Source organism: Notechis scutatus, chromosome 7 (genome assembly GCF_049901735.1).
Source record: "Notechis scutatus isolate UNSWTSFEM ecotype Mainland chromosome 7, rNotScu1.2, whole genome shotgun sequence".
Taxonomy (NCBI): Eukaryota; Metazoa; Chordata; class Lepidosauria; order Squamata; family Elapidae; genus Notechis; species Notechis scutatus.
The window spans coordinates 651,987-660,793 of NC_142015.1; positions in this window are offsets into that span (position 1 = coordinate 651,987).

Genomic DNA, 8,807 nt, shown 5'->3' on the forward strand with positions numbered 1-8,807 from the left:
ATTTCTCTTCTGAGGAGCGACACTTCAAATTCAGCACCATTCAGTTGTTGGAATCCCGGCCCTATCCTCATGTAGAAGGCCTTTGGAATCATCTCACACTCCTGCAATTTATGTGCTTCTATTCCATTTTGTTGATTGAATGATTGATTAATTGCCTTCAAGAGAAGAGATCAAAATATGCCGGATTAGTAGACAATAGGTATTGGTAGAATCAAGCTATTAGGAGTAGAGATAGATACTCGATATCTCAAAGGTCAAATTGATTTTAAAAAGTTAAAATGCAAAGAATGCTGACCCTATTTTTGAGCATTCTGTCCTTGGGAATAAAGAAAAGGGGAAGGAAAAGAGGGGAGGATTTTCCTCCAAGAGCAGACCGAGGCTGGTGGGCTGGGTTTCCTGTGTCCGTCTGTCTGTCTGTGCCCAAAGAAGATCAACCTTACCAACAAGGGCAGAGGAGAGAGCAAAGTAAACGAGAGAGAGAGAGAGAGAGAGAGAGGGAGGGAGGGAGAGGCCCTTCTTGCTCCTGGGAGAAAAGGGCAGAACCAGTTGATGCCGAAGGAATTGTACCTCAAAGGAAGGACTAGATGAGAAATCAGGTTGCTGGAATACCATGTTTCCTGCAAGGCAGTTTGTTTACTGTTGGGCTTTGCAAGTGACTCATCCGTGGCCTCAACTTTGCTGGAGGATTTCTTGGCTGGGAAGCCTTGGCAAAGCCGTCCTCTGCAGCCCTGGGCTGGGAAGAGCCGTGGGTTGCAGCTGCAATGCCGCCCAGGGCTTTGTGTAGCCGTTTTGGGTGGTTGTGTTCTGTGTCTCTCTCTATTCTCTCCCCACTTCACATTCAAGGGATGAAATATTATGAGAGAATGAATCCAGATAGAGCGAAGCATTTCTGAACTCCCAAGAGCTGAAACAAACCACCAAATTCCCATCACTTTGACATCCTGCAAGTTGTAAGCGGCTGAAACCAACGCTTATCTAATGGTGCCTTTTCTGCATTCCTTGCACAATTTCACACAAAGGGGATTAAGTTTATTGGACTGAATGGGGAAAGGCCTCTTGGAATTAATTTTATAGACTCCGTAAATCAAGCTGCTTGCTTAGAATTTTTTTAAAAAGGGCAAAGTGCTTGCAATAACTCATCTGAACATGACATATTTTATTAGAATAGCTTATTCTTTATTGGCCAAGTGTGATTGGACACACGAGGAATTTGTAGTGCGGTTCCTCCCCCTATATACCCCTTAAAAATTCTCCCACAGATAACAGGAATGGCAGGAAAGACTCACCGCTTTGGGGAGTCAGTTAGCTGAACAGAAGGGATGGATCCTGTGGGGCTAGAAGGAAAGAGAAAGGCCAAGTTCCCGAGAAGCCAGTGTTCTTTATTTTTAAGTGGTCAGGCCACACCTATTTTTGGTGGCGTCCCTGGATTGCCGGCGTCCAAATCAACAGGACAATAGAAGGATTCCTCCCCCCACCCCCCCAAAAAGAGTGAGCCTTGCATTCCGAGGATCGGTTAGCCGTCTTGTTGACTTTGACACCTACAACCTCCTCTCCCTCCCCACCCTTGTAAGGTGTTGCCACTTGCAATGCATCCAGTTTTGGGCTTCGCATTTTAGAAAATTCACTGGCAAACTAGAGCTTATCCAGGGGGGGGAAATACCAGAATAAAGAGAGGCCTGGAAGGAATAATCTTTGAGAATGAGTTGGAGGTTCTGGGTTGGTTTGGTTTGGGTTAGATTGCAAGGGACTCATGGCAGCTGATTCCCAGGAAGGGCAGTCTTTGGAAGATGTGAAAGTAGCCATTAGAATGAAAAAGGAGTATGAAGCTGGCTTATTTGGTCAAGGTTAAAATAAACTTGTTCCTTCTGGCCACCCTTTTTGGACTTTTTTGCTTGTGTTGGCCATTGCTACCCCCCCCTCCTTTCCCGGAAATGGCTTCCACCTGCTGTTAAGCAAAGGCTCTAAGTCCACTAGGAGCATCCTATCATGGATCAGCTACAGCCTCATCCAGAGCAACAACCAGGAGAAGAGCCAAGTTGTTCTTGTGACACTTGCACTCCAGCTAATTAACCCTTTCCAGCCCTAAACTCCAGCTGGGAGATGCCAGTAATTCTGACCAGCACAAAAGACCCTTGAGAAGCAGAGGCTGGCAGGCACCGGCCGGATGAGCTGTGCTTGTTTGTCAGCTTTGGAAGACGGTTTGAGCATTGGGATAAAACCTCTCAAGCAGAAACAGGCTCTCTTCTGCCCAGAGAAGGGATCCGGTTGTGTCCCTGCAGGCCACGTTTTGCTGCCCCAATGTGACTTTTTCCTGAGTAATTCCTCGGGGCGAACCCTCAACGGCTGCCTCCAAGCCGATCTGAAGTTTGGCATTTTCCCCTCTTGGCTACCCGATAGTTTTGCTTTCAGTTGAAATTAATTGATTATAATCCATTCGGGCATATTTGGATTGCTTTTGATTTCAGTTTAACAAGACAGGAAAAAAATCTGCTGAATTTAATATCAGTAAACAAATCTGTTGTTTAGGTCTGGTGGTGTATAACTAATGCAAGCTGCCATTTTTGAGCAGCAAATATCTCTATTATGGTACAATAAGATGTCTTGTAATGACTACATGCAACCCAAATATGACCTGGATCCGTTTGCAACGGTCTCCCGACACCAGCTGGATGCCAGAGCTAAGATGCCAAGCTGTGCCAGTTGGCAGAGAGGGAGGATCTCGGGTAGCAGTTGGAGGCTTCCAAGGGGGAATGGTGAGAATGGAGGGATGGAGGCATCAGGGAGCACCCAGGGTCTTCCCCCATCACAAGGGTCCTTTGGAGGAGAGGAGGAGGATGGTGATGATGATGATGAAGATCATCTGTTCACAAAAACGTGAGGTCCTAATTGCTAGTTCTTTAGTGGGGGGTTGACCTGGATTATGCTCATCACATTCTTCCCAAGAATCTAGGAAGTTATCACGTCGGAGGGAATTATATAATTCTTCTACTAGGGTTGTTACTTTTATGTTTAATATAATTCTTAATAAAATTATTGGAAAGTTAACCCTAAAGAGAAAACGTATTGTTATTTTAATCAAAGCTATGGTTTTCCCAGTAGCATGGCTGTGAGAGTCAGGCCATAAGGAAAGCTGGGTGCTGAAGAACTGAGGTTTTCGAACTCTTGGAGAAGACCTTGGACTGCAACCAATCAGCCCGTCCTAAAGGAAATCAACCCTGATTGTCCTTTGGAAGGACAGAGACTGATGACGCAGTTCAAATGTTTGCCACCAAATGGGAAGATGGACTCCTTGGAAAAGACCCTCCCGTAACCAGCTGCCCGGTGGGCATGTCCATGAAACAATTGCCAGTGGAAATAAGGTTACTGAGAGTGTTTAGTTGAGTGTACCCGGTGTTCCTCTATAGCAGGGGTGTCCAACCTTGGCAACTTTAAGACTTGTGGACTTCAACTCCCAGAGTTCCTCAGCCAGCTTTGCTGGCTGAGGAACTCTGGGAGTTGAAGTCCACAAGTCTTAAAGTTGCCAAGGTTGGACACCCCTGCTCTGTAGTTTATTGGAAACCCTTCTGAGGCTCTAAGTTAAAGCCAGTTGAAGGGGAGCCTCTGCCTCCAGTGTTGGGGGGCAGAGAAAAAACACTAGAAGCGAGGGGATACTGGACTCCAGGTACTTTAAGGGGAACATCCATCACTTCAGCCAAATGGAGTCGAGGGTTTCTCTTTCCTGGGGACCTAGCTGGGGCAGGTCTGACAGTTAGCTTCCATTTGTTTTCTTTCTACTCTGGTTGTTTAATTTGTGATGAATTATTGGATAGTATTTTGTAACTCTTGTGTTTCTCTTTAAATCTATTTCATGCCTTGGTAATGGCATATAATATCTATTAGAAGTAGCAGTGGCTATAATTACAATTCCTCATTGATTTTAGTGGCGCTTCTCCTGAATAACTTGGACTATATGTGACCGCGTGAAAGAATAATAAGAGGAGTTTTACAGCACAGTCCTAAAAATAAAACGCTAAGATGATAATAAACTACTGTAAACAATTTTAAAATTTGGCAGGCCGGGCCTCTCAGTCCTGAAATGAGCAGCGTGTGAGGCCCAATAAATAAATAAGTAAACGGGACTGTCAGCCAATTTGCTGAACAGGTTGCCTGTAACGATTCCGTGCATAGTAGTTCAGCCCATTTAAGGCGGCCTCCGGTCAAGATTTTGTAGCTATGCCAGAGCTGCCTTAAGGGACCCCCTCAAATACCCTCCTTAGCACAACTCCAGAACAGTTGGCGGGTCGCCCGGGAGGCACATCAAGCACCTAAGAAAGAAGCCGATAAAAATGTGTGAGGCCAAAAGATTTTGAAGCGGGTGATGGAGTTTACCTCTCCAGAAAATATTTCCAGTCCACCCAGCAGCCGAGGAAGCCAGGTCCTAAAGACGTGGGCCCATTGCCCGTGGCTAAAGTAATGAAGCCAGTCGCTCTGCACCTGGGGTTGCCTAAGAACCTTACCTGCACCCACCCTACGTTTCACTGCAGCTTATTGAAGCCCAGATCAGTGTCACCTCTTCGCCCTCCCCCGAACAGCCCAGCGGGCGCCCGTTTCCACTGCAGGAGAAATCCTAGGTTCGAGGAAATGCAGGGAGGGGTATCCAATTCCTCACTGAGTGGCACCACTCCCCCCCCACGTCGCAATCCGAATGGGTGGATGCTAAACATGTCCAGCCACTTAAACGCCTTCAAACCTTTCACAGAAAATCCCCTGATAAACCCTGAAGGAACCAACGTTGTTTTTTTTGCAGATGCAAGTTGCTTTGTTTGACCTCTGCATCTTTTGTTTTCATTGTATGGCTAAAGCAGGCGTGTCCAAAGTCCAGCCCGGGGGCCAATTGTGGCCCGTTTTCAAATTTCGAGCGGCCCGCAGCCTCTTCTCCCTGCCGGCTCAGCCTGTCACTCATCTCCGCCTATGGGCGTTTTCCCATGTAATGTGAATGGTTCAAAGAATGTCAGGCTGAATGGTCGCCCCCCGCCCCCATTTTCATCTCACCAAATCTGACCCTCCTTGCAAAAAGTTTGCACCAAAGTGCCCATGGGTCGCTTTGAGAATGGCAAGGGATGCTGGGCTTCCTTCCCATCCCACCCAGGTGCCCAGCTTGGCGCCTGGAACACCCCGAACCCCAATTTGCAAAGGCCCATCAGCCTCCATGAAAAGCGCCCTTGGGACTTGACCTCATGGACAGCCATGGGGCAGGCAGGGGGAAGCAGCTGCCGGGGCTTTCCTGGGTCCAGGATGGGGACCCTTGAGCTCTTGGGAAATCACCTGGCTCTCGGGACTGTCAGAATGTTGCAGGGGTGACCTTGAACCTGCACCCCGAATGGTCCTCTTTCCTCCTCCTGGACTTAGAGAGAAGTTGGGCTCCCTCACTTGCAGCCGCCGTGTCTGAGGCTGCTCCCGAAATGGAGGCCAGAGAGTCTTCGTGGAGTTGACCTTCATAGCTGGCTATTTCCTACCCCAGGCTCCCCAAAAAACCTGTTTGGAAGGCCGAGAATGAGAGGGCGGCCGTGGTGGGAGCGTCTCCGAAAGGCATAAGAGAAACCGGTTCTCAACCATTGCAACTGCATCACGAACTGAGGTTGCTTGGGGGTGGGGGTAGATATTCCAGGCCTAGCCCAGGCTACTATTATCTCGCTGGCTGATAGATTCCTATTTAAAAAAGGACTAATTTTCAGAGTGCTATTTCGAGCTTGGCTACCAAGGCATTGAAGTGTTTCTCTTTCCCCCCATCATTACCAACTTTCATGGGATCTGCCTTTTTAAAAACCCGCAATTAGCACGCAGAGAAACCTGTCCTGTTAGAAGTTCCCTGTTCTTCCTTTCTCCTCCTTCCCTGCCACATTTCCATGAATGGTGGGAATTGCAGGGAAATGGAAAGATGAGGAGAACTGACCTGGTGGGAGCAGTCCGTGCAACAGGGCAGCGCCCTTGAGATCACCGGATCAGCTCGCCAGGTCAAGGAAGCTCCCAGTGAAGGAAACTGCTGAGAGGTCGTGGAAGGGGGCAGGGAAGGGGGGTGGTGGCCCTCCAGGAGGACGGCATCCAAAGGACCACCATCCAGGCTTCTGCCAGGCCCTGGAGGCGGCGGCCAGGGAGCGGCTGCTGGGAGGGGGCTGAGGACCAGGGCCAATTCTGCCTCGGGCAACAGGAGATGCCCGGAGGTCAGAGGCTGGCTAAGGTCTGGGCCCAGGCAGGGAAGCTCCTCCTTCCCCTACCCCAAGATCCAGAGGAAGCAGAGACGCTGCTGGAGGCAAAGGGTGGCTAAGCAAAGCAGCGAATGCCTGGAGATCAAGCGGCCCGATCCCAGCCCGCTTGCAACACCCCTGGCAGATGGCTGCCCAACCTCTGATGAAGGGAGCTGAGCATCTCCTTGCAAAGCTCGCAATCTTAGGAAATTCCTCCTGGTGGCCAGATCAGAGACGGTCCTTGTAGTTTCAACCGGTTGCTTCTGCTCTCTAGAGTCTTAGAGTTGCCACGGTTGGAGAGCCCCGCGCTAGAATGACTCTACCCCATCTCCTGGGACAGCCCCACAGACACCTGAGGACAGTCGCTGCCGTCGACCATTCCCCGTCGCTTGTCGTTCCAGGCCCCTTGTCCCTTATCTGGTCCCCCTTTCCAGAATGCGGGGCCTGGAACTTAAAGCAATAGCTTGAGACGCTTTGCCTACCAGTGGACATGATATATATCCATTGAGGCAACCTGGGTGGCACTTTCCTTTCCTGCAGCTGCATCATGCAGGCTCTTCCCGAGTTAGTGCCCACCCAAACTCGTGGTTTTGCTTCTTCGGAGACAAACGTAAAGAGGACCAATGTTGGACGTTGCAGGTCCTTCATTTCCCCCCTTATCGCCTCTCGTTCAAGCCCGTAAAGGCTTCCTGAATCTTCACCGTCTTCCCTGAGTGTTTGCTGTTCTTGCATCACTTGCAGATTTGAAGATGGGACATTCTAGTCGGGCCATTCCAGTCTTTCACAAAGATGCTATAAAGCTTAGAAGGGAGACCTAAGTGAGGCCATTTCATGGCTTCTTCCAGAGTTCCTTCCTTCCCTCCCTGCTTCCAAGGCGAAGGCTGTTCCTCTTTCGGAAAGCCGTCAGTCCTTGGATGCTATTCCGGAATGACCTTCTCCAGGCAGGCAAAGAGTCATCAGCGTCCCACTCCTCAGCAAGACTCCCCTGCAGGCTGTTATTAATGTCAGCTTTGAGGCAAACAATTCCCTCCTGCAATGAATTCTGGGTGCCAGGCTGTGACAGGCACAGGAAAGGTACCTAATTGCCTGTCCCCACTTGCAGCGCACTCCCCACCTTTCCGGAGCAATCACTCCTTGGGCACGGGATGCCCGATGACAGGGGTGGGTGGGTGGGTGTCGCTCTTTGCCAAGGGGGCAGGGGGGGGGCAGCAGGTTCTGCATTTCAAGGACCTGCATTGTGTTCTTTTGCCCCCCCAAGAGAGGCAAAACCCTGATGAGCCTCGGTGGCACAGTGGTTAGAGCGCAGTACTGCAGGCTACTTCTGCTGCTTGCTGACGGACTGCAATCTGGCGGTTCGAATCTCACCAGGCTCCAGGTTGACTCAGCCTTTTGTCTTTCCAGGGTCGGTAAAATGAGGACCCAGCTTGTTGGAGGCAAGAGGCTGACTCTGTAAACCGCTTAAGTGTAAAGCAGTGTAAAGCGCTATATAAGCCTAAGGGCTATTGCTAAAACCAGACGGACACCAAGAGCCTCTCCAGGGCTGCCGGCAAGATCTCAGGATGGCTGTGAGCCCCAGAGCAGAGCCTGGGAGGTGCTGGCCTCCCCTTCCCTTTCCCCCTTTTCTGAGCAGGTAACTGTCCTCTCATAAGGCCCACTTTTGCAGAAGACCCCTGGGGAAGGGAGGCCTTCTACGCCTCGTCTCCTAAGAAAAGTGGCTGAAGGGTCAACCTAAATGCAATTTTGGCAGAAAGGGGGATTCTAACGACCAAAGCTGAAGGTGACTTGACCCTTCCTTCTCCTCCCCACGGGGACCCTTCATGACACAAGAATGAATCTAGAAACAATAACAAGAGAATACAACAGCTAGGGAAGAAAGTTAAAGGATTAGGAGCGCAAGTGGTGTGTTTTCATCTCTATTTCGAACAAAAGACCAACATCCAACGAGAGAGCAGCAAAGACTTTCAGAAACCAACCACGGGCTAAAAACTGGCATCATCAATAGAACAACAAAGTAACCTTTGGTAATATAGAATAATGTCGCCAGCCAATAAATAAATAAATCTGTCAATAAATAGTTGGCTGGAAGTCTGATACTCAGGCACCTCCAGCCCTGACTAGAATTGATGAGGTTACCTAGTTTGGGTAATGAAACATTTGCAAGAAAGCAAGAAAGCACCAAGGAGCCCTCAGACATTGCATCAAGCCAGTTTTCATATCTGGCAAATGAGAGTTTTTCCAAGAACGCATTATAATATTTTGGACAAGAATCCAAGCACAATTAATCCAACATTCTTCACAATTAGGCAAATTCCAAATAGGTTTACAAGCACATCAACATCTCTCAAAGCCAAGTTTCCTTCGTTTGCCTCATTCGCCACAGTAAGACCGTCCAGCCGATAGGAAGCTTCCCCAGGACAGAAACGAGGCATATCATTCCTTCCCCAGGAAGGCAGTTCCAGCCTTAAAAGGCCAACGGTCAGTCTGACAAGGAAGTGGAAGGGGGGGGGCTGCACTTGCCAGAAAGGTGCCCCAGCAAGTAGTGAGGGTTGTGCCCACCGTCTTTCAGCTTTGGAGTCCCTTCTG